Source organism: Periplaneta americana, chromosome 11 (genome assembly GCF_040183065.1).
Source record: "Periplaneta americana isolate PAMFEO1 chromosome 11, P.americana_PAMFEO1_priV1, whole genome shotgun sequence".
NCBI classification, from domain to species: domain Eukaryota; kingdom Metazoa; phylum Arthropoda; class Insecta; order Blattodea; family Blattidae; genus Periplaneta; species Periplaneta americana.
The window spans coordinates 111,954,876-111,980,073 of NC_091127.1; the positions used below are offsets into that span (position 1 = coordinate 111,954,876).

Consider the following 25,198-nt stretch of genomic DNA (forward strand, 5'->3'; position numbering starts at 1 on the left):
CACTGTTACATTAAATACTCCTGTTACAAAAAATACTTGCTGTTACAAAAAATAACTCGCTGTTACAAAAAATACTCGCTGTTATGGAACTACATTATGAGTCAGGCCTGTTCCAAACCATCACTGTTACATTACATACTAGTAGTACTGTACCTGTTATACAAAATACTTGCTGTTACATGTTACAATATACTCGATGTTATGGAACACGGCCGACTTGATGCTCTCTTCGCTTTCAAAGCTGAAGCGAAGCTAGCATCAAGTTGGCCGTGTATGGAACTACAATATGACAACCAAAGACGTTGACAACCGTTGCTGCTGTGTTATTAATTTAGCGACTTTGTCACTAGATCTGGTTACTTTTAACAATTTTCAGGGACAAAATCAATACCAACTTTTAATCCTGAACTGGCGTCGTGCATAAATATAACGTAACTGGTTTCGTGGTGTCAATGTCAGTATGACTTCTGGACTATATATATATAATGTAAAAGTTAATTTCTGATCCTACAGAATTTATCTGTTATGGTAACAACATGGAGTTAGGCCACAAAGGGAAAAACACTGGAGGAGGGATTCGATCCGATGCTGTGGAGCGAACTTCGGCGTAGGCTATATAATATATGGTGGTACTGTTATTTTGGAACTGTTATTTGGAACCTAGTATTTTCATGGAACTGGAAAAGTTGGAACTGTTACGAGAAAATAACAACTTTTCCCATCTCTAGTTCTGACGAGTCTAATCGTTGTTTATTACTAAGTGGGAAGAGTAAACGAATTATTAACCATTGTTTCAGGTGTTCACTTTCATTCGAATTATTGCCAGGCAGGAAAAATTAAACAGCATTGTTTCATTGGTAAATTTATTTTATTAGGTTATTTTACGACGCTTTATCAACATCTGAGGCTATTTAGCGTCTGAATGAGATGAAGGTGATAATGACGGTGAAATGAGTCCGGGGTCCAGCACCGAAAGTTACCCAGCATTTGCTCATATTGGGTTGAGGGAAAACCCCGGAAAAAACCTCAACCAGGTAACTTGCCCCGACCGGGAATCGAACCCGGGCCACCTGGTTTCGCGGCGAGACGAGCTACCCGTTACTCCACAGGTGTGGACTTCATTGGTAAAGTATGTCTCAAAATAAAACTATAATATCAAAGACTTTGTTGTAAATAAAAAATGCGTTGCAAAGAGACTTTCTGGATGGCATAAAATGTATTTTTCAATTCCAAAATTTCGCGACACACCAGTTGGGAACCACTGATGTAGAAGGTCGGTTAGCATTCACAAACGTCCATTTTAAAACTTTAAACTATCTCATTATGGACATGTCGCGATCTTTTGAGGAATTATTCTGGAAGTGTCAGGATGTACAAGAGAGAAGAAGAGAAGATAGCCTAAAGAGAGAGAGAGAGAGCGAGGAAGAGAGATAGGAGCAAGAAAAGGAGAGATGATAGCGAGGAGGAGAAAGAGAGCGAGGGGGGAGAGAGAGAAGAGGGCGAGGGAGAGGGAGAAGAGAGCGAGGAGAGAGAGGAGATCGAGGAGAAGGGTGAGAGAAGGAAGGGATGAAAAGAGTGAAAAGAGCGAGAAGATAGCGAGGAAGAGAGCGAGAGAAGAGAGTGAGGGAGGGAGAGAGAGAGAGAGAGAGTGAGAGAGAGAGTGAAGAGAACCGCAAAAACAGACGAAAGCGAGGAAGAGAGAAGAGTGCGATGAAGAGAGGAGGGAGTGAGAGGAAAGAGCCTGAAAAGAAAAGAGAAGTTAGAAGAGAGAGAGAGAGAGATATGGGTTAGGAGAGGTAGAGGAGTTATTTTCCGGTAAGTGCGATTCCGAGACACAGGTTTGTCTCCATAATTCCGCCAACAATATTGTTAATTTTGTACTTCGGAATACAATGGTAAACCTGTATTACATTAATTAGTCGCAGGGTGTAATGACGGCAAAATTAACTTTTCATAATTCGCGAGACTTTCATAGTGGGTTTATAAAAAATATCACACTTCGGACTAAAATGCTCAGTCTTCTACGTAGTAACAATGCCGTAAATTATAATAAATCAAATTGCTAATGTGATTAAAGAAGTGTGAAGAATAAAATCATCGTCGTATCATGTCATAGTCCTGTAAGAACAGTTTCGGTTTACAAGAAATGTTGCACCCGCCTTTCATGGGACCCCCAATTATCTCCCATTTGGTCATGTCTTCCCAAACGGATCTCTCTGTATTTATTGAAATGTAAGGACCAATGTAGGTAACATACTATAAATTAAATAATTTAGTAAACATCTAAATTAGAATACAAACATTCGTACCTTGGATTACACATTATCTCAAAAGCATGACATTTGATTTTATTATTTATAAACAGCGCGACGTAAGTAAATACGTATAATCAAGTTTCACAAATTTATGTAAAATACCCATCCTACATTATAATTTTTTTTTTAATATTCTTGTATTTACGAAAACTGCCATATAAAAGTTGTGCAAGTGTTGAAATATATCAGAAGTAGGCTATATATTGATATTTTTTACTTTCAATATATTCTAAATCTAAGATGATGCTTCAGTGATTCTCACCCACGTGTAACAAAACCGTTTATGAGGGATGGTAAATCCTTAGACAATGAGATCACACTTCCTTGATCTCCGCAATGTGTGTCCTACTCTGAAATCACGGCCATTTTAAATTTCGAAAATTTGCAAATAAAAGTATGAACAGTTTCGTAGGCCTATATGATAATTTATCTTAGCTAAACTTTTTCCTGTCGATGCTAAATTCGTCCCTTTTGACAATTCCGTCTCTGGGGGGGGGGGGGAACAATCATGAAAAACTTCCGACCATTCTTGAAGTGAAGCGCCATAGTGTAGAACTGTAGAACAGTAATTTTTTTTAAATATTTACATGTAATTATCTCTGTTATTATCGCCTCCTATAATACTTCTCACGCGACTTAGTTCATACTCAACTTCTCCGTGGCTACAATATTCTGTTTGGGCGCATGTAATATTTAACTTATTATCGCCGCGCTCTCATGGTTAACAACATGTCGGCATCATACAATAACGTGCGGTGTGGTTTCAAAACATAATTTTGCCGACCGATTGTTGCTCTGTAGGTTTCACTCTAAGCGTCACGTTGTTACGTCTACTTCCTCGATAAGAATAAGCAGTAGTTTGTTATATTGTTAAATGACTTATTATTATTATTATTATTTCATATACGAGTACGTTGACATTCTTAACTCTTAATAATAATTTTTAATCACATATCTTAATGTTCGTCCTCGGCACAAGACATTGCAACCTCGGTTTTAGTCCACGTGGATTAGACAAGTAGGTGTCATTTAATAATGGAAGCAGCTTATTGGTTGCAATATTGAAATTGAGGCAAGTGATCACGAGGCCGCTCAAAGACCTGCCGAATGTGAACTATGAGAGCGCGGCGATAATACCATAACTAACGGCGACAAAGTTTTAACATTACGCAACACTGCTTACGCGAGAATAGCTCGTGTTGTTCTGGGCGGTTAAAAAGCCGCGAACTTCATGAACTAATACAAATCGCATGAAAAGGAGTGTAGTTACTACTGAAAGGTTGTAAGAATCTGTGCGGAGTAGAATATGTTAGTTGACAAAAGTGGATTTTCTTTACAACAATTCTAAATTTAATTTTGAAAATTTGTATTCCATTTATAATTCATCTTTTTTTTTTTTTTTTAAAGTTCAGTTACTATTTTATTAACATGCTCTATTTCAACAAATAAAAGTGATAAGGTAGGTCAAGTAACAACAATCATATTATCTAATTGTAACTGTACGACAGAGTAATACCGGTATTTATATTTTATGGTTTCATTATTTTTTTCGAGAAATGGTTCCTAAAAGTTTTCAGGTTTCTCCTAGATAAATTAAATAATGTTGCTCGTAAATTTACCGCTAACCTCAAAACCTCCGTGGTAACCGCTGTTTATATAAAAATAAAACAAACAAACAAATGAAAAATCAACAGTGCAGTCTAAAGCGTAACATAGGGATATTGTGCAGCTTAATAAATTCATATTTAACACTCATCTCATAACTTACAATTAAACTAAACACGATATATTTTTCCTTTATAATATAAAAACCCGAATTTCTGTCACAAATAGAATATAACATTTTGTCTCAGCTGTGTAACAATGATTCACGTGGAGCAGTCCTGCACATGTGTCTCGTTTGTTTTGGAGAATAATACCAAGGGTAAATATGTGTACTCTATTTCTCTCGCCCCACTCCCCCCAAATCCAATGTCAACAGCTGTATGGCTTTAACAATGATTAATGTAACCTGAAAGTTTTATATAGAATAATCAGACATCACATAAACATACTTGTAATTTCTATTCTTTTAAATGCAAAACTCTGAACTAAATACCGCAAATCAAATGTGAGAATTGCTTGATTAGGAATGTTCGTCTACTTACAACTTTAGGTTCAGTGCGAAATCACTAACTTAGGTCTCAATTATAAACGAATTCTGCGCAATTTAGTAGCATTATGTTCTATGGTAAATTAATATCTGGAATAGATAAAAATGAATCACGTAAAAGCAGGCTCTAGTGTCAATAATTTCAACGCAATTGTAAATCTTTAAACGTGGTCAGATTGAGTCACAGATTTGTACTTAACAATAATAAACTTCTAACGGAGTTAAATGGCAATTTGTAAAATTTCAATATGGCCTGACTGACAATGATCCGGTAATATGAAAGCAATTTTTAGTTTAATGCATTTCATCACATCAGTTTTCAAGAATTAAGTATTATAACTAAAGCTAATGTAACTTTTGTTTTATCGACATTCTTAATTGTAGAAAACAATACGAATCACATTCACAGTTCATTTCAGTATCTAGGATAACAATAAACACATTGCAATTAACCAAGTCGAGTTGCGTATTCAAATTTAAAGAACAAATTCTAACAGAGTTAAAGCAGTTTCTGTTCTAAGCTCAAAATCATGAACAAGATAACACGAATTACATGTCAACTATGTGTAACTTAAATATTATAGCTTTTAAGTGTAATATGAAGCATTTTACAGCAGAATTTGAAGTTTTTAACAGTTTACTCGTATTTACATGCTGAGTAGCGACTTCCCTGCGGTCGACTCTGCTGGCACAGGCTGGCTGGCGTCGCACGAGGAACTGAGCCATTCTTACAAAAGCTGTTGTGATCAATACAGCGTGGTAGTGGTAGTGGTGGTGGTCAATCTTCTCGCGTGAGCGTGGTCGCCGCCACGGCGTCGGTAACTCAGCGCCCTACTCTGTCTGCCCCCTCCGTACTTTGTCTTCGCTTTATAGGGGTGAATTTGACATCCTGACAACCGTATTAAATGCAACTGTGAGCAGTCGCGATACTGTAAACACTTTTTTTGTTGTGTTAATGTTAAACGTTATCTGAACTCTATCTACATATGCGTAACATTAGCCGCCGAAAAGCTGGAGCGTCGGCTTTCCACGCTGGTAATCTGAATTCAAATCCCGGCGGGTCCAAGTGAAATTTGTGATGGACAAAAACTGTGTATCGTTGAAGACTCCAATCTTGGAACTTAAGGGGTTAGGAAGCGGGGAATCAATAACAACAGATAACGTACTGAGGTTTGTGTATTATCATTGCACGTGTTCAATATTACAAGACGTGAAAATAATTTCACCCATCGTAGACTGGAAATCGATATATCTGGTGCAAATGGATTCCGGAGCAAGAGACAATCAGTTTTTTATATAGACGGGTGAATAGCAATATGATATTTCGAAAATGTTGGCAAAATGAGTAAGTGTCCACACGAACTGAGAAAAATTCTATTGACACATTGAAAACATGGAAAAACAATAGGGTAATGTGAAGAACATGGACTCCAATCATACAGGATATGATTAATAAAATTATTAGGCTTGTAATGTTGGGGACCGATTATAGAAGTTGACTGCAGTATGGTACATAGGCAGGGGACGTGAACTAGTACGAGGACATTGACTTGGTTCTGCGATCGATTACACGAATAACAAGATGCACATAAACAAATCTGGACAGGTCTAAAAGTAAACATACGCTACATTGCATCACAAAGATATATTTTACGTACCTTTCGTTATGTGCAGAATAACTATCATAGAATTATTCGGGGGGTTTGAGTTTCCCCCTTTATTTTTTTGTGCTACATATCGCCTGTAATCTCGTATATTTGTATTGCATAATTTACATATAGTATTCCCGTCATTCACTTCAAAACTCTCACCAAATTCCGCTGCAAAAATATGCGCCTGAGAACCTTTAACCTTCGGCATTATTATTCAGCAGGTACACTGTTTACGCATGCTACGATAGCGATTGGCGAACGGAGTATTAGGCAGGTACACTGTTTATGCATGCTAGAGTACTGACTGGTGAACGGATAGTCAACTTGAAGTTACTGTAACGCACCCTATCGGTTCCCAACATTACAAGCCTAATTATTATAAATTTAAGGGGGCTTACGACAGTGGTAGTGATAACATTAGTAATACTGAAAACGGTGATGGCAGTAGGGGTAGTGAGAACAGTGACACCCCACCTGAATGTGATGCTGACATGACTTGCTCAATAGCTTCCTCTGTGAGATAGGAACAAAACACAATTTTTAGACATGTGGTAGCAGACTAGTATTACGAATAGGTGTCACTATCGCGAACTATAGGGTCGCGTCGCATTCCTGTCAGGTTCAACAGTAGGTTTTCTCAAAGAACTCCCGTTCCCCTACCGACATTCCACCATTACTCTATTAATCATCATGCGGTGTACTTAGTCTCCCACGATGCACCGAGGGCAAAATCTATGGCGGCAAAGACAACTACAGCTTCAGAGCGTCTCGTCGCTCAGATGGGGACGCTTGGGGAATGACGCAAACTCAAGTACACGTCGTTAGATAAAAAAAAAAAATTAACACTACTATGACTTGGTTTAACACAGTCTGTGGAATGGAATACAAGATAATATATGTATTTGGAATTTCTTCGTATGGGGGCGAGAACGCCGGTACACTCCGAGGCTAGTGACGTGGATAAGGATAGCAAGCGAGACTCGTGCTGGGACGTGGATTCGAATCCCGCCTGGACTAATTGGATATTTTTTTTTCTCCGGAGTTTTTCTCATCTGTAAGGAAAGTCACATTTCCTTGACCAATCCTAGGGCTAATTTTTTTTAGCCAAATACCATTTCGTTATCACCGCGTAATTGATACATCTTCACTTAAACAAGTTAGAAAACGTCTCCTGAAGTTGCGAGACCAAAGAAATCTGCTAAAATAACACAGGGAAGTGAAACTTAAGACATTTTGTTTCTCAACAGACAGCAAGAATTTATCCTACGTGACATCTCTAACAGGATACCAAACTGAAATCCTATGCAAGCAGCAAATAGCCTATCAAAGAGTGACCTTGAAATCCTTTTGGTGCTTCTTATGTAACCAATGGAGATACTGTTTAGTTTCATGCGGACCTGTGATAACCGCAATTTATCCAATAATGTTAAGTGAATGGAATGACACCATGACCCAGCACTGCAACCTTTTCCGATCTATAGCTCTAATCAAGCTAGGCGCATTCCCAAACCCACACCGGTTGACTATACAAGGTTTGCTGCGTACCCAGGTTTCGGGCAAGCCCCCTCCGTGCGTCGCCAGCCGGCGTTCGGGGAATGATATGGAATGATGACAAAATGGAGAAATGTTGACGGAATGATATAGATGCCTAATATGAGGAAACGAGAGACCTCAAGGAAAATCCCAACTGCGACCTTGTTCGGCATAAGTGTCATTATTGATTTTTCAATGAAAAATCTTAGGCTTGATCGAGACTCAAACCCGGACCGCCTGCGTGATAGGGCGAAGGTCTGATCACTCAGCCACCGCAGGGGACAATGTTAAGAGAGAAAATATTGCAAAAGTACCTTCAAATTTTGAAGCCACCATACGTGTTAATAAACCTTTATGTTTTTACTGTAGTTGATTAATAAGCAGAGTTATATTTGATTTTTTTTATTTCATGGGAAATTTTCTTGGCACTATTACCATTGTATAATTAATTACAGAGTTGTACTCGTATTTGTACAAACGAGAAAAGCTATTATTACATTAAAATAACTCAACGTTCACGTCTAGGCTGCAATTTTATTGGCCAAGCAGGTCAAAGATCTGTATTGGAACATCTCTTTCATGTAGGGTTACCATGAGAAGAAATTCTATAGGAGGACATGGAATCTAAAATAAGAGGACATTGCTGAAAAAAGGAGGACTTTTTAAAAATTGGTATGAAAAAAATTAAAGATAAAAACAATGGCTCACCTTACTAATTTTTCTCACTAGTTGCTGGATCAGTATTACAGCTGTACCCTACTTATCGGTGGAGCTCACTTTGTGCACAAGAGCCTGAACAGACAAACTTATATCTTATACCAAATAACTATGGAACTGTTCACAGGACATGTCGTTGAAATTATATTTCACCATGATGATACCTCTGACTGTCTCCTTTAGCATGCGATTTCGTTTTTTTACATTGAGCAGATATTAGGGAAAATACTCTTTGAGCACTTCCATTGAGAGTTGGCATAAATAAATAGAACTGACATACATATTTTTAAGAATTCTGAGAAATTTTCAGTGCTCGCAGAACTATTGGAATTGAAGAATTGCACCATTGTTTATCTAAACTCAAATCTTTGTCCAAATTAACTTGTTTGGCATATCTTTGTACATTGAAGAATAAAATTGATAGAATAGTTTAGAATCATTAATAGTGACATTTTTAAAGTGTAAGAATGCAATGCATGTCAATGTATTTTATGTTTTTATGTGCTCCAGGTTCAACTATTGAAAACAGTTAAGTTCTTTCATAGGTTTTCACCATTTGTTTAGATATTCTATGCATAATATCGCACATTATTCAATATTCATATTAATTCTAGTTGAAATGCGAAATACCGGACATTTCAAATTTTTTTTAATGTCTACGGGCAGATAAAATGATTAAATAAAGAGGACATCCTCCTTTTGCCGGACGGATGGTAACTCTACTTTCATAGCCTATAGAAGAGACGCCGAAACTACGGCCTTTGTTTTTGTAAAAATGAAAATTGTAGGTATATTAAATTACTAGCGATTTTAGAGTTTACTTCGTGAAAACGACTGCATGTCTCAACAGCGAAACCTGGCCAGATTGCGAGCGGGACGATTAATCCAAATTATGAGTGGCTACGGTGATGTAATTGACTATGCAGATGCAAGGTGACTGAGCCACTGTCACACATTGGCAAATGTTCTTGTCTACAAGAGGAAATCCGCAAATTTCTTGGAAAAAAGATCGCCTGTGTGAATTGTTAAATGGCCCCGACTGGTTATCCTGCTTAGCATTTCTTGTTCATTTAATGTAACGTATGAATGACTTGAACACCGTATTAAAAGGTAAACTAATCAATGATACATACAGTGCAGTAGACTCATTTCAGATCAAATTATTCAAGAGACAAATTTCTATGAAAAAATTAGGAGAATTTTCCTACAGTCAATGATCTATAAATCCAACATCCCGAAACATCTTTCAAAAGTAATTCTTTTGTGAAGTTTCTGAGGGAATTGAAAAACAATTTATTGAAAGATTTGTAGATTTTATGAAAACGGATTCTGAAATTGCTTTGTTTTCGTCTCTTATTTGCCTGTGATGTTAACAGTGCACCAGAACAACTGCAATTAGATCTACACATTTGATGATGCAGTGAAAGGAGTCTTCGATCCTGAAGTTCTGATAAAATTCTATGAATTAATACCAGATGAAGTATATTCGGCTTTGAAGAACCGGATCTCCATGGTTTCATCGATATACTATAGGTATATATTTTGTAAATAAACATTAAAAAATTAAAATTCAGAAATCATAATTATTGAGATCGAGCCTGAGTAACAATATTTTCAAGACGACTCACTCCTCAGCACCACTCAACAGAAACCAGACAACTATCTATTAGTTTAAAAAGTCTAGTTGCACACTTCTGATTAGATAATTATGCATGCATTTTTCTACTAAAATTTGTTTATTTAACTAGTATCAGAAGTAAAATTAAATGCATGATAATAGCTTTTTCTTGTGAAATATTTACTGAAAATTATTGTATGTATGAATTTATTTGTATTTCGAGGAATTATCTTTGGTATAACATGTGACCCGCGATCGATCCTTGTAATAACTGGTCCTCCAAATAAAGTTTGGGCACCCCTGGCCTAGAGTTTTGCAAGTTAGACATTTCTCTAAACATTGACTACAGTTCTTATAATTCGAAGCTCAAACACTTAAGTAAACACCGCTTATACACTAGATTAAAAACCGTTTCTCCAACCGGATCATGAAGCCTTGTAAGCATCGCATCATCTCTCAATTCTCAGATTGTTCCCGGAATCTATATACTTAAATGGTTTGTCACACATGAAGCATTTACTTCATGTTAGAGGAAGTAACTTATATGAAAATCACCTTAGTATTAATTCATTAACTGAATGATTGGTTCATAGATAATGCATAAGTATGAATAATATAGAGCGAATCAAATCTAAGTAACAAGCATTCTTACCGAGCCACGAGGTAGCATTTTTACTGGCGAGGGCGGCGAGTTGGGTTCTCCCTGGCTGCTGTACTATGTACAGCTGTCAAAAGAAAAAGTGGCCGCTCTCCTGAAACAAACTTCCCTTCGGGTATCTTCGCTACAATTCGGAGACAGGCGATGTTACATGTTGTTGGACCACGTTGCCTGATATCTACAGTTATAATTGAAGTATTCTGTGTGTTATCGATAGCATAATGGTAGCGTTCAGGCCTCTTATTCATGAGGTCCTGCGTTCGACTACAACCACGTGGTTTTTATGTTCTTTTTTGTTCTGTTTTTGAGAGAGACAAACTATACATAATGGCTCCTTTCTCTTTTACGATTATTTTAGTAATTAACAGGGAAAGGATTTATATGTAAATACATATTTACTTATAAAGCTAATATAATTTATATTTTGCATTATCTTTATGTTTCACAATGTGTAGGGTTGAAAAATCCTACTTTTATTTTCCATATTTTTCCATATTTTAGAGTTTAGTACATATTTTCGTTAATTTCCATATATTTTCCATATTTCATATAAAACAGTCCATATTATATTAGGTTTAACAATAAAACAAAACAAAATTCCATTAACTTTTAAAAATACATTTCAACAATAGAGATTTAAACACATGTTCAGTAATCCCTTTAACATCAGAGTTATTTGAAAATTAGCAGTCCTATCAACAATGGGAAAGTAAGTTACAAAACTGTATTAATTTAATTTAAAATTTTTAACAGACTTCAGTTGTGCAGCTCAACAGTTAAATGCCAGTCAGAGTACACATAGGTTCAGTTTTGTAAATCATACTATAAAGACGGTAAATATGCCAAAAGTACGTCATTCAGTCAATTTAAAATCAAAACTAACAAGTTACATTTCAGAATTTAAAGAAGATGGTTTATCAACTGACAATAAAATATTATTTTGTAATTTGTGTCAGTGTGCAGTATCATCTACACAAAAGTTCCTGGTGCAACAACACATTACAACTAGTAAACATCAGGCCAACAAACAACTAAATTCCAAGCAGAGACAATTGTTTTTAACACAACCAACAACATCGAATGTAAGATCTGAGTTTAACATCGACCTGTGCCGTTCTCTCATCTCTGCTGATATTCCTCTCTACAAACTAAAGAATAAGGTCTTCAGGGAATTCCTTGAAAAATATACTCAACATACAATCCCGGATGAGTCAACACTTAGGAAGACGTATGCTCCATCCATCTACGATGAGACAATACAGAAGATAAGAGATGAAATTAAAGATAGTTCAATTTGGGTTTCCATTGATGAGACTCCCGACAAAGAAGGTAGACTTGTTGGTAATGTAGTTATCGGTTTGTTAAGTGAACAATATTCTGAACGAATTCTTTTACATTGTGATGTTCTAGAAAAGTGCAATAACAAAACTATAGTTAAACTGTTCAACGAAGCTATGGGTATCCTGTGGCCAAAGGGTATTATGTACGATAATGTGTTATTCTTTATTAGCGATGCTGCCCCTTATATGGTCAAAGCTGGACAAGCATTATCTGTTGTATATCCTAAATTGACTCATTTTACTTGTGTGGCGCATGCATTTCATCGTGTGGCAGAAGTGGTCAGAGACAATTTCCCTAAAGTAGATTTGTTGATTTCATCAGTGAAAAAAGTATTTCTCAAAGCTCCCAGTAGAGTTAACGTGTTGAAAGAAATGTACCCTGAAATTCCATTGCCACCAAAGCCAATTTTAACTAGATGGGGTACATGGCTAGAAGCAGTTGAATATTATGCCGAACATATAGACTCTATTAACAATGTTCTCCTTGCATTGGACTCTGAAGATGCAGTCTCAATTGATACTGCGAAAACAGTTACCTGTGACATAAGTGTGAAGAATGACTTAGCTCACATTCAGCATACATTTTCATGCATCATAAAAACGCTCAAAAGTCTCCAAAATAGGCACCTTTCACTATCTAAAAGTTTTGAAATTATAAATAGTACTGTGGAACAACTGAATCGTGGTAGAGGTAAAGTTGCAGATGCAGTAAGAGCTAAGGTGGACACTGTACTTTAAAAAAACCCTGGATATGAAGAACTACAAAAGGTTGTTGCTGTGATGAGTGGTGAATCAACAGTGAAGATTAACTTGGACTTATCCCCAGCAGACATTGTGAAATTGAATTATGTACCAGTTACTTCTTGTGACGTCGAACGCTCTTTTAGTCAGTATAAATCTATCCTCAGAGACAATAGAAGAAGATTCACTTTTCAGCACTTGAAAGAAATGTTTGTAACCTATTGTTATGGTAACAGACAATAAAAATTGTGTTTTGTTGAAACTACATTGGAAGATAAGGTACGTCCATTATATTTTTTGTTTAGTTTGATTAAAATGTACCAATATTTAACGTACATAGTCATTTTTTTATAATTTTAAGTCCACATTTAATTCCATATTTTGGTAAAAATCCATATTTAATTCCATATTTTGGTAAAAATAACTACATATATATTTACATATTTCATATATTTTTAGTCCATATAAATCCGTTCCCTGGTAATTAACATCAGGTTCATTAATATATTATGCCATGACTTTATCATTATGATATTGTGGCTGCAAATGGAAAGAAAAAAGATTTTATTCTCAATAAAAATATCTTTCGTGGCATAAACAAAACAAATTTACTGGCGTCGGCCTTAAAACATTCAAACAATTAAGCGTTCAAAAAACAAAACAAAAAGCCACAATTCAATATTTAGTCTATCTTCCTCTTATCTCGATCATCTTGCAGTCGAGTGGGCATGGAATTGACTAGTCTTTGCAAATAGCGACTGTTTTTAGACAAGATATTCCAGGCATTCTGAACATACATACATAAGTGTTCTGTCCATGGGCAGGTCTTTCATTGCAAACCCAGCAATCTCCAATCTTTTCTATTTTCTGCCTTCCTCTTAGTCTCCGCATATGATCCACATATCCTAATGTCGTCTATTATACTTTTCAACCAGAGACCCAACCAGTTACTTTTTATCTTTCTAATCAGTTTCAGCATCATTCTTTCTTCACTCACTTTTTCAAACAATTTTATTTCTTATCCTATCTGTCCACTTCACACGCACCGTTCTTCTCCACATCCACATTTCAAATGCTTCAATTCGTTTCTCTTCATTTCGTCGTAATGTCCATGTTCCTTCCCCATGCAATGCCACACTCCACACAAAGCACTTCACTAGTCTCTTCCTTAGTTCTTTTTCCAGAGGTCCGCAGAAGATCCTTCTTCTTCTATTAAAAGCTTCCTTTGTTCATGTTTGCAGTTTTTCTTGGGAAGGATAGGCCTAAATGCGGTAACATCCCGTTGCTTTCCGCACACCACTATCTCTTTCGCATCTTATTAAATTCCAGGGGGCCCAAGCGTGGAGATGAGGAGAGTGGATTTGACTAATTGGGCCCTCCGGACTTCACCGAAAGTCACGGCAAGGGTTAAATATTAATTCTATCAGGATGTTTGACCCTATCAGAGATCGGGAAATCTCAATTAGCCTTTGCCCCCCGCATCCTGGACTAGCTTCTACGAATCATCAGAAAATCTTAGAGTTTGATTGGGCCAATTTTTCCGAAAATGTTTCCACACTTTTGCCCTCGTAGCTCAGCGGACGAACGTCGGAATTTAGATGTCAGCGTCTCAGGTTCAATTCCTCGTTACTCCTTTTCATTTTATTTGGTTCAAGATAGTATAATGTAATAATACAAAAAGAAAAACTAATACCAGTATTATGCAACTGGATTTTTCCAAACCTAATATTAAATTTATGTTATTTATATCGCTAAAGAACGATTACAATATGAATAACTTGAATATTATTTATACAGTATCACTAAAGAACGACAACACAATATAAATGATAAATATCGGTTTGTTTAATTAATATAAGATATTATATAATACGTATTTAATTATCTAAATAAAATAACCTATTTTACAAAGAAAGATGTTTATTTGTGTTATAATAATTACTTACATAAAATACAGATTATTTATATTGCGAAAGAACAATAACAATATAAATAACATGAATATTATTTTATAATGCTAATGAAGGAAAACAATATAAATGATAACTTGAATATTATTTATATCGCTAAAGAAGGATAACAATATAAAAAACGTGAATATTATTCATATCGGAATTTCACAGATTTATTACAGACGTATTTAAGAAATTGTAGAAGAATAGTAATTAGTAACAGTGTCCTATTTATTCTTCTTGGAGCCAAATTTGTAACTTTTAAAAGTGTGGTTATTATCTTGAAGTGTATGTGTTGCAACGGATGCTTGATTTGTTATGTATGTGAGTCAGTTATGGGATGCTTGATGTCGTCGCAATGTCGTAATTATAGTTTGATTGTGTCTGTGTGACTATTGTATATTAATTTATGATGTATGGTACGGAAAGCTGCATATTTGTGTTATAGAAGTGTTACGTATGTGTGTTGTTAATGTTTTTGTATGTTTCAAATTGATAACTGATATTTGTTTTGCAATCGCAATGCCTAATTTACAGATTGTTTATGTTTTGTTTACATCGCGTAAGCTAATTTAATTTTCTTTTCCATTTCTCTTTATGCTTATCTTTTTTGTGTATAAAACTATAGTCCTAACATACATAGGTAAAATAGGGCTAACCCCCATTGGAGATACTGTAGCTACAATAGTAATAATTATTATTCATATCGTTATAAAACGATAACAGAATACAAATGATGACTTGCATTTTATTCATATCTCTAAAGAACGATAAAATATAAATAACGTGATATCCAAGAACGATAACTCGATATAAATGATAATTTGAATATCATTTACATCGCTAAAGAACGATTAAAAAATAAAATGAAAACTTGAAGAAGGCCCGAACCCAGAACCTTTGGATTATTAAACAAGCACTCTACCGCTGGTCTGCGAGGAGCAGATATGGAACACTTTCATAGTTCCGGAACTGTTTGTACAAGCACATGCATCGTGTAACATCGCCGAAAACCCACGCACTGTCTTTTGCAGGGCTTAAAGCAAACAAGAGGCCAGGAAAACCAACGCGCTCGTCGAAAAGGAACACATTGCTCGGTAAGAATGTCAGTAACTTAGGTTTGACTCGCTCTGTAATTGCCTTGTTATTTAGGAGGGCCATACGAGTATTATACTGATATATTCAAATATACATTATGTAGATGAATAGGACGTCAGAGAGACGAGCAGACAAATTGACGGGAGAACGGACGTACATGCTGAGGAAAAGACAAGAGAACCGACAATCTATACCTCGTCCCAGGACAGGAAAAGTAGTCTAAACATTGCCGACAGCGGAGGAGAGAAGTATAATTGATATTCAACCAATGATAGAGGTCTCATTCCATACTTATCTTGAAGTTGGGTGGGGGTAGAACGCTACAGACTGCCCAACTTCAAGACAAGCGTGGAATGAAACCTCTGCCATTGATCCAATAGCAATTATACTTCTCTCCTCCTTGCCGGCAATGTTTACATTCCTCTTAGATATTATGGAACGAAGGACGTAGTTTACAGCCAGTCATGTAGACGTAGGACGAACAGATAGGTAGATGTAAGACAGACAGCCAGACAGATGTAGGCCTAATATACACAACAGTAGGACGAAGAAACTAGATGATCTATAGACGAACACATTGACGATGGACTGAAAGACGAACGTACAAGTGGCGGGAAGACAGATTGACTGACCAACGAATATTAGACATGACAGACGAATAGGCACGCATGCAAATATACTCGTAAAAGCGACATATTAATAATATGTAGTAGAGATGTTAAAATAGTCCCATTTCCGTTAACATTTTGAAACTATATTTTCAACTGTCAGCAGGGCTCGAAATGGACAGAAGCGGACCGGAACGCGGCGTTGCGGTTCGTGAATTTCAGGAACCTTTCCGTTCCGTCTCGTAAGAAAAGGCTTTTGTCTGTTCCGAAACCTTTTAATGTGGTATTAATATGAGCCTGTATGATATTTTAATACATTTTTAAGTTACGTGAATAAAATTATTAAAAATACTGATGACTAGGCTTCGTATTCTAGCTACCTGAAGACTAAAGTTAAAGAAACATTGGATATACAGTACGCCGAACATAGGTAATGCAACGGATAAGGATGTAAACAAACAGGTCGTCACTGAGTGTTCATGTAGTATAGTCAACTCCCGATATTCTGAAGCTATGCTAGTAAACACATGCTTGAGTCGTGATGTTCATGAATCATGATCTTTGCAGTGATTAATAACGTGCATTCGTAAGTTAAGGAACTTGAACATATGCAGATGTCCTTTGAAATGATTTTATATTGCAAGAAATTCTTTCAATAGCACATGACGTTATTGGTGCATGATGTAGTACAAGATATTCCTATTGTGTGATACAGTACTTTTCTAGAAATTCCCTAAAATGTAGACTATTTGATTTATTAACTGGGATGTTAGCACTGAACATCATGCTAGACTACACAAATCCATGCTAAACGTCGAGTTAATAACTTCATAATTTTGAGATTTTGATGGTAGACCTACTGGTTCTTTTGGATTACGTTTAGCACACTTTCTGTGTCTTTTGGTTTTGCAATGTCTTTCAGTGTACTATTGTTTTTGTCACTTTTACGTTTATTTTACAAAATTTATAATATGTAATGTTGTCTAAATTGACAGTGAATATATTAGTTGAAATATCCTCAACTATGTTTTGCAATATCACACGCTTGAGCGCCTTACCTAAGGTATTTTACCTCTGCCATGAACCTTCAATCAGCCACAAAGATGTAGTTATATAATTAATACGACTAGTAAGAGCAGTGATCGATAAGAGTACTATGACTGCGTCCCGGTTTTGACTTTCTAGAGGAAGAGTGCAGAGGATGCATAACTATTTTATATACGAAAGTACCTGTACCTGCGCTGTGACGTCACATATACTTTGAATCGGGCAACTTCATTCCAGTTTATAGGTAGCTGGAATACGAAGCCTACTAATGACACTGTAGGTGCTACTTTATTGTATTACAGCATTCATATAAGCTCTCGCTAATTTACAATACTCTTGAAGCATGCCTTTGAGTATCATTCAGGTTCTGAATAATAGCGCAGTGTTTATGAAATTATAGATAAGCTCAAAGCAGAACAACATGACAATGAACAAGGTATTACAAGGCTCCTTGGAGGACAGACGAATGCGAGACCAGTCCTGAACAAGAAGTATATTAACAACCAGGAGCAACTATTAATTGTAGTGCAAAGATATGAAGAGTATAAAGATGACGGGCATATGAATATTTATCTAAGACATGTAGCGTACACACTGAAATTCAATCCAAGCGAGAACTGTGAAAAAACTGATAGCGAAGACGATCATGAATAACTTGTGGTTATGCCACATAAGTGCTACTATACAAACAACGAAAATAAAATGCAGTAAAGACATTTTGTCTCCTTTCATTCTGACCGAAGAAATGAGTTACCCATTTCAGTGACCGAAAAATCGTGACCCAAATGTGCTGTGTGACCTAAAAATTCTGACCAATTTTCAGTGACCGAAATACAACTTAGAGCGAAAAAAGTGACCCAAATATCAGAGACCAATGTATCTGTGACCCATACATACATTGACCAAACTCGCTACGAATCGTCGAAGTAAATGATTAAAGATGTGTGCATTTTATTCAATATATATATTTTTTCGGCTAAAGTGACTACGATTCGTGGTTTCCGTCTGTGTAAATGTGATAAAAGGATTTACATTTAAGACGTGTCCGAAATTTTTATACTAATTCGTCGTTCCTGCAATAACTCCTATGCGCAAAATATAAAATTTTTCAGTAGGAAGAAAAACACACATTTATTCCTCCTATGGCAGCCTTACATAGTAGACTGTGAATTCATACATTTTCGAAACAAAGAAATATAATTACATATAGGAGATTTTATTATTTGCTGTATCATTATTTAAGTTATTTAATAGAGCATAAAATAATCTGAAAATCGATAAATATGTCACATAGGAGTTATTGCAGGAACAACGACGAATTGATGTGTACATAAATATTTCATAATAATACTCGACGTCATCTCAATGACCAATTTCGTAGTCCACGAAAATCAGAGTGTTCCGGTTAGTGAAAACGTCCATTTCGAGCCCTGACCGTCAGTGTTCTTTCAGTTTAATCACCAAGACATGTCGATATCGATCCAACGACATTTAGAGAGGGATGGTATTGTTTCCAATAACCCCGTTCAAATCTGGAATGCAGCCACTCTACATACCAGATCGCATCGATTGGCATGGACTTGGCGACAAGTCTTGCAGCGTTGTACCAACTTGACGGAATTAATTATCGAGTTTGAAGCTCTCACCTTCACTTCAAAGTCTACCCTAAGAGAAAACGAGAGTTCCCGACCTGTCACTTCGATCGTTTGTAAACTTTGGCACAAAGTCGTCCTTCCCTCAAGGCCGTCTCTCTTCTACTACGGTCATGCGCAGTAGGTCTACTCAAATACTGCGTGTACGCAACATTTTTTTTTTTAGTGTGAAAGGTTTTACAGATGTTACTAATAATAGATACAGCATTATACTTTATTCCTATCCATTATTATCATTACTTTGCTTTTATGATGTTAACAAGCCTGTATAATCTGTAATAATTGGATTAGTGTGCCAAATTATGCGTATAAAGTAGGCCTAAACGTAAAACATTTCAGTTTTATCCTATTCCGTTCCTAAAGATCGGATAGTCAGTGCTAACATTACACGAGAAAACTAAGATTCAGTTTTGATTGACTATTACACTTTTACTACATCATACTATTTTTGACCAATAAAACGGTACGGAAAAATATGTTTCAACCAATCATGGCTGTTTATCGCTACAATTTTATCACTTCCCTAGCATTTGTTTATTTTTATCACTTCCCTATCATTTGTTTCTTTATTTGCCAACATTCAAACTGCAAATGCTTTACGGCAGATTATGAGACATGCTTTGGGATCGTCATTTGTTTCCCGCGTAGATATTCAACTGAAAATGGCGGCTCCGTTCAAACGTTTTGGTGAAGCTAACATTAGTGAAATATAATTTTAGTAAATCAATTAATACCCATTTTATTGTATTACAGTACTTTATTTATTCTAATCTTTGTATACTTCTGTTTTTATCACCTCCCTATCATTTGTTTCTTTGTTTGCCAACATTTCAAACTGCAAATTCTTCACGGTACTATAAAACATGCTTTGCGATCGTCATTTGTTTACCGCAGAGATAGTCAACGGCAGCTCCGTTCAAACATATTTGTGAAACTAACATTAGTGAAATAGAATTTAGTAAGACAATATTTTGTTGTATAAGCCTACTTTCTTCTAATCGTGTAATAGTCAATTAAATCCCACTCGCGTTTTGATTTTCTCTAAATAAATTAAAACCTCTAGTGAGATTACTGTTGATAAATAAACAGTAGGTAATAGTTTTGGCGTTATCAAAATTTCACATCCTAGTAACTAAAGACAGTATTTACATACAGTCTTTGTATTAACATGATTTCATATTATAGCAAATGAACATAGTTTACATAATTATATTCTCAACATAACATAATAACTAGATTATAGTTCAACAGTCCACATAAAATTAATTTATCAGTGTCTTTATTAATGCCGATCTCAGTACTAGAACAATTTCGATAAACACAGCAAATACAGTTATGTTAGATCGTAACGTAAGGAGACTAAGGTTCGATTGCAATTATATTATTAATAATAGTAATTTGGTTATGCACGTTTTAATATTGTTACGATTTAGTATGCTAGCAACCACATACAGTTAATTAAATGAAGATTTTGCTAACGAGACACCAGAATATATATATTTTTTAATTGTTAACTTTCTAGCACTCTTAGTGCTTTCTGGTTGAGGTCACAGACGGAATTACTTGTCAACAATGTGACGCTGAGACGTGTTCAGGTTTCTGCCCAGCATTTTATTTAAAGACTGGTTAATAATAATCCGACATAGCCTACTTGCATTTACATACATTTTCAGACATTCGGGCAACTTTTTGTTCAATTGTAATCAATAATTCAAACTGTGATGATTTAGTATTATGAAAAACTTGATCCTATCAGCAACATGAACTTAACCTATGTTGTTTTAAGATGACGGAAGGCCGTTTAAGATTAACTTTTAATTAATAATGCACTTAGAACATTGTTTTATTTCAGTTTTAGGAGAAAAATTCTTCCGCGCCCACCCTGATACTTTTGTAATCTCTATACCTTCTACATACTGTGTATCTTACTCGTTAAATTAATTTGCAAGTCTTAACGTCAAGAAATTCTTTACTGTTTATGCAACATCAAAGTAACAAAAAAACAGTATTACGAATGGCACCAATATGCAGTTTATTTTTCGTTCGCCTATGATTTCTATGTTAGAATGCGCTTTTCCTGACGCATCTGTGGCTTCAGTGCTAGCGCGTTGTCTTTCTATCCAGGCGGCCCAGGTTCGATCCCCGGTCAGGTCTGGGTGGAATTTTTGGTGAACAAATCAGGCGTTGGAAAGGTTTTTCTTGGGGTACTCACCTAGAAACTTGTAATCGTTAGTTCTGCCAAGGTTTAAAATATTGTCTGCTACCTGACATTACCTTTGAAGTCGGGGGAGATAATTTTATTGTTGATACAGTCATTGTTACCCAAAATTTTGATACAATTAAGTACGTAGATACAATGATCGTGCGATATGCGTAAATTCATCTCGAAATTACAATCCGAACAGGAGACAAAAACATAATTTCGCTACATGCAATCCCACAAACTTTGCATTTTTAAATGCTCAGTCTACAACAAACGACCTACTCAGACGATGAAATCTTTATGAAGAAATTAACAATTGCAACTGATAACTTTACATTAACCAGGACTTCCAAAGTTAATCTTATTTCTGGATTTATCAACAGAAATCTCACTAGAGGTTTTGATTTATCTAGAGAAAATCAAAACTCGAGTGGGATTTAATTGACTATTACACGATTAGAAGAAAGTATATAAAGATTATAAGTAACAAAGTACTCCAATACAATAAAATATTAATTGACTTACGAAAATAAACCTGTCTTCAAATGTATTACTGCACCATTACGCTAGATGGCAGTTGTGCCAACTATGGAATCTTCAATGAACTCTGTAGACGGTTACTAGTCAAGAAGGCTTTGTTGATTCAGTTTCATTTTTATTAAGACAGTTGCATTCCACTTCAATTATCCGAATCCCAGTAATCAACGTCACTTGACAGATGATTTTCAATAAATCTTTATATTAAACAATCTCTGATAAGTGACTATCCATAATATCATATAGCAGAAGCTATAACATAACCTAACTAATATACTGTACACAAGTGTTAGAAAAGTTTTAATTAACGACGACGACATAAAAAATAAACATGAATAATTTTAAAAGGAATAATTATTGAATGTACAATTTTCAAATTTGAATGTGGTTGGTAGTTCAATTGATATTATATTGGACGTGTGCGTAATAGAAGTGGAACTCGTTGATTTATGCCTACATGGTGTATTCAACTTATTCAGGATTTCAGAATGAATAATTTTAAAAGGAATAATTATTAAATATACAATTTTCAAATTTGAATGTGGTTGGTAGTTCAATTGATGTTATATTGGACGTGTGCGTAATAGAAGTGGAACTCGTTGATTTAGGCCTACATGGTGTATTCAACCTATTCAGGATTTCCGAATGGTGCTCTTCATTTATTTGTAAATCGGATTTCAGAAGATGCATAGGTATGATCAGTGATTTTTATTAATTCTTGTTCTTGAATGCCAATGCGAGCCATATTTGAAACTGTTGTGCATCGACTGGAGTGGTTTGTAATTATATATATATATATATATATATATATATATATATATATATATATATATATTTTTTTTTTTGACGTCCAGACCAGCGCAGTTTCAAATGTTGGCAAACAAAGAAACAAATGCTAGGGACGCGATAAAATTGTGCGATAAGCAGCCATGATTGGTTGAAATACGTCCTTTCGTACCGTTTTATTGGTCAAAAATAGTATGACGTAGTAAGAGTGTAATAGTCAAGGTAAAATCCAAATGAACACGGACATCACGAGTTTTTAACACTTTAGGCCTATAGTATGTATGTATGTATGTATGTATGTATGTATGTATGTATGTATGTATTATAACATGTTGGCCTACATTTGAAAATGACAAAAAAATCGATAGGGAATGTGGAGTTTTCGCTCCATTCCGTTGTCATTGAGTATGTGCTTGTCCTGTACCGTGATCACAACTACTTGTGAGTGTCAAGTGTTTATTCGTAATCCTCACTGAAGTGGGGCAAAGGACTCAAGTACTTCAATGACGACGTAAAACGTCCTGTAATCTAATTTACGTATTATAGTCTTACTAACCGCTGCATTTGATGTTGGCCTATAATTAAATAAATACATTTTAGATAGAAACATGGTTTACAGTTTCAGTAGTTACAGTTATATGAATAAGCTGTTAACTATTAATACTGTAGTATTGTTAAATAAAAGAGTGAAGGAAAGGAATAATCTTGTAATGAGAGAGAGAGAAATAAATCGTCCGGCCTTAATTAAGGATGACCACGAGGATCCGGAAATTAATAGCAAATAAATATAATTAATTAAATATGAATATTGTTATAAAAATAAAATGTAATAATTAAGCACCACTGATTATCAATTATAAAATAAAATCTTAGAAGATGACCTTAAAATTATACTATAAATAAAAGATTTTATTTAAAAATAGCATATCCTTAATTAAGACCTTCTGAGTGGTCTAAATGAAATTGTATAATCTGCAGAGAATCTTTAAGAATTTGCGAGATGATTATTTGAATTTCAAAAGATGGTATTGATAATAATTGTTTTAAAAAATTATATGTAAATTTGGTAAAGAACTTCGAGCACCAAAAAATATACCTGTCATTGACCAATTGAAGAGAGGGATGTTATACTTGGCACTAAGGTAGGGTCTACAAGGCTCATAAATGGCCCTCTTTTCATGATCAACCTGACGAGCTTGGTTTAGATCTCTATCCATGCGTATAGTTGGATCTATGCTAATAGCCTTTTGTTGCTGTCTGCTCATTGCTATTATATCCGCTCTTCTGTGAGAGTCGTCTTCAGAAATACAGTGAACCTCTTCTTGAATTTCCCAACATATGTATATTAAATACATAATTCTAAATACAAACTCAGTCCATCGAACGCTTCTAAATAAAGAAGAATAAATACAGTATTGTAGTTAATCGATTTATAGTTGACACTCGGCTCTGAATAAACTCCTTCAATCGATAAAAAGAAAACATGCTGGAATACATTTGAGCAAGTTAAGCTTGCTAGATGTCGAATAATTTAAATATCATGCATAAATAATAAATGTAGGTAATAAATCATTACAACTTTTCAGAAATAAGAGAAAATTGATAATGTGGAACATTTAAAGAACCGTATCATTGAAGACTGTGCTGAAGTCACCCCGGAAATGCTACAAAATGTTCTCTCCACATTCTCAATTTTCTTTTCATATACCAAGCTCTTTATGTAACCCCAAAAGAAAAATCAAGGGGTGTCAAATCTAGAGACCTGACTGGCCATTCTACTGGTCCACGCCGACCAATCCAATGTCCAGGGAACTGTTCGTCCAGTCTCCTGCAACATTTCTGAGGCTTAATCCACCAGAATGAAGAATGATATCAATTCTTCTCTCTTTCGATAATGCCATCACGAAAATAAAGAAATTTGTTATAGGAACGCTTCAAACAATCATAACAATGCATTGAAACGGTCACAAGTTAACCAAACAGTAAAGCAAAAAAAGTTAGTTACCAGAATTGCATAAAAATACCTTTTCCAAAGCCTCCTCAGTACTGTACCATGATACAAAATATCTGTAGATGCAGTAACTAATGTTTGTGTCATTATCAGAGGTCTGCATCGGACGTTTTCGCTCGAGCGCCAAGTAGTTCATAGCATAATCCGATAGGTAGCGCAAATGCATGATGGGTAAAATTGTCACGAGCGATAAATCCTCGAACGGTATAAGCCGAGCGTTAGACATTCGTTCTTGTTACAGTGATGAACTGTGTAGTAACATCATAGATGTTTATCATTTCAAAATTTTGCAATGTTTAACTAACCTCTCCATAGCACAACTACAAAACTTCCTTTAAAATGTAATATAAATGTTGTAGGTTTATGTTTTTTTTCTTTCTTTTTTTTCCCCACATAGGAGTGACTGTTTTTGCCACATCTGATGGATGTTATTGGCTGTAAATGTAATTATTATAAACGGTGAACACAATCACGATAATGCAAGAACTGCATCAAGTTTTCTAGTAATAATAATAATGATAATAATAACAATAATAATAATAATAATAATAATAATAATAATAATAGTGTATCAATCT

The 25,198-nt window shown here is 35.3% G+C and overlaps 1 protein-coding gene across 4 annotated transcripts in view; it reads right to left on the reverse strand.

The window, feature by feature from the left end:
- The window catches only part of LOC138709257 (organic cation transporter protein-like), a 320,694-nt gene that overhangs the window by 114,456 nt on the left and 181,040 nt on the right, over positions 1-25,198 (reverse strand). Inside the window, exon 1 of one of the 4 annotated variants that reach the window (XM_069839909.1) lies at positions 5,119-5,140. The exons of the other annotated variants lie outside the window; for them this stretch is intronic. The gene's annotated coding sequence lies outside the window, so the exon portion shown is untranslated. Of the gene's footprint in view, positions 1-5,118; positions 5,141-25,198 lie in introns of those variants that run through there. 4 annotated transcript variants of the gene reach the window in all.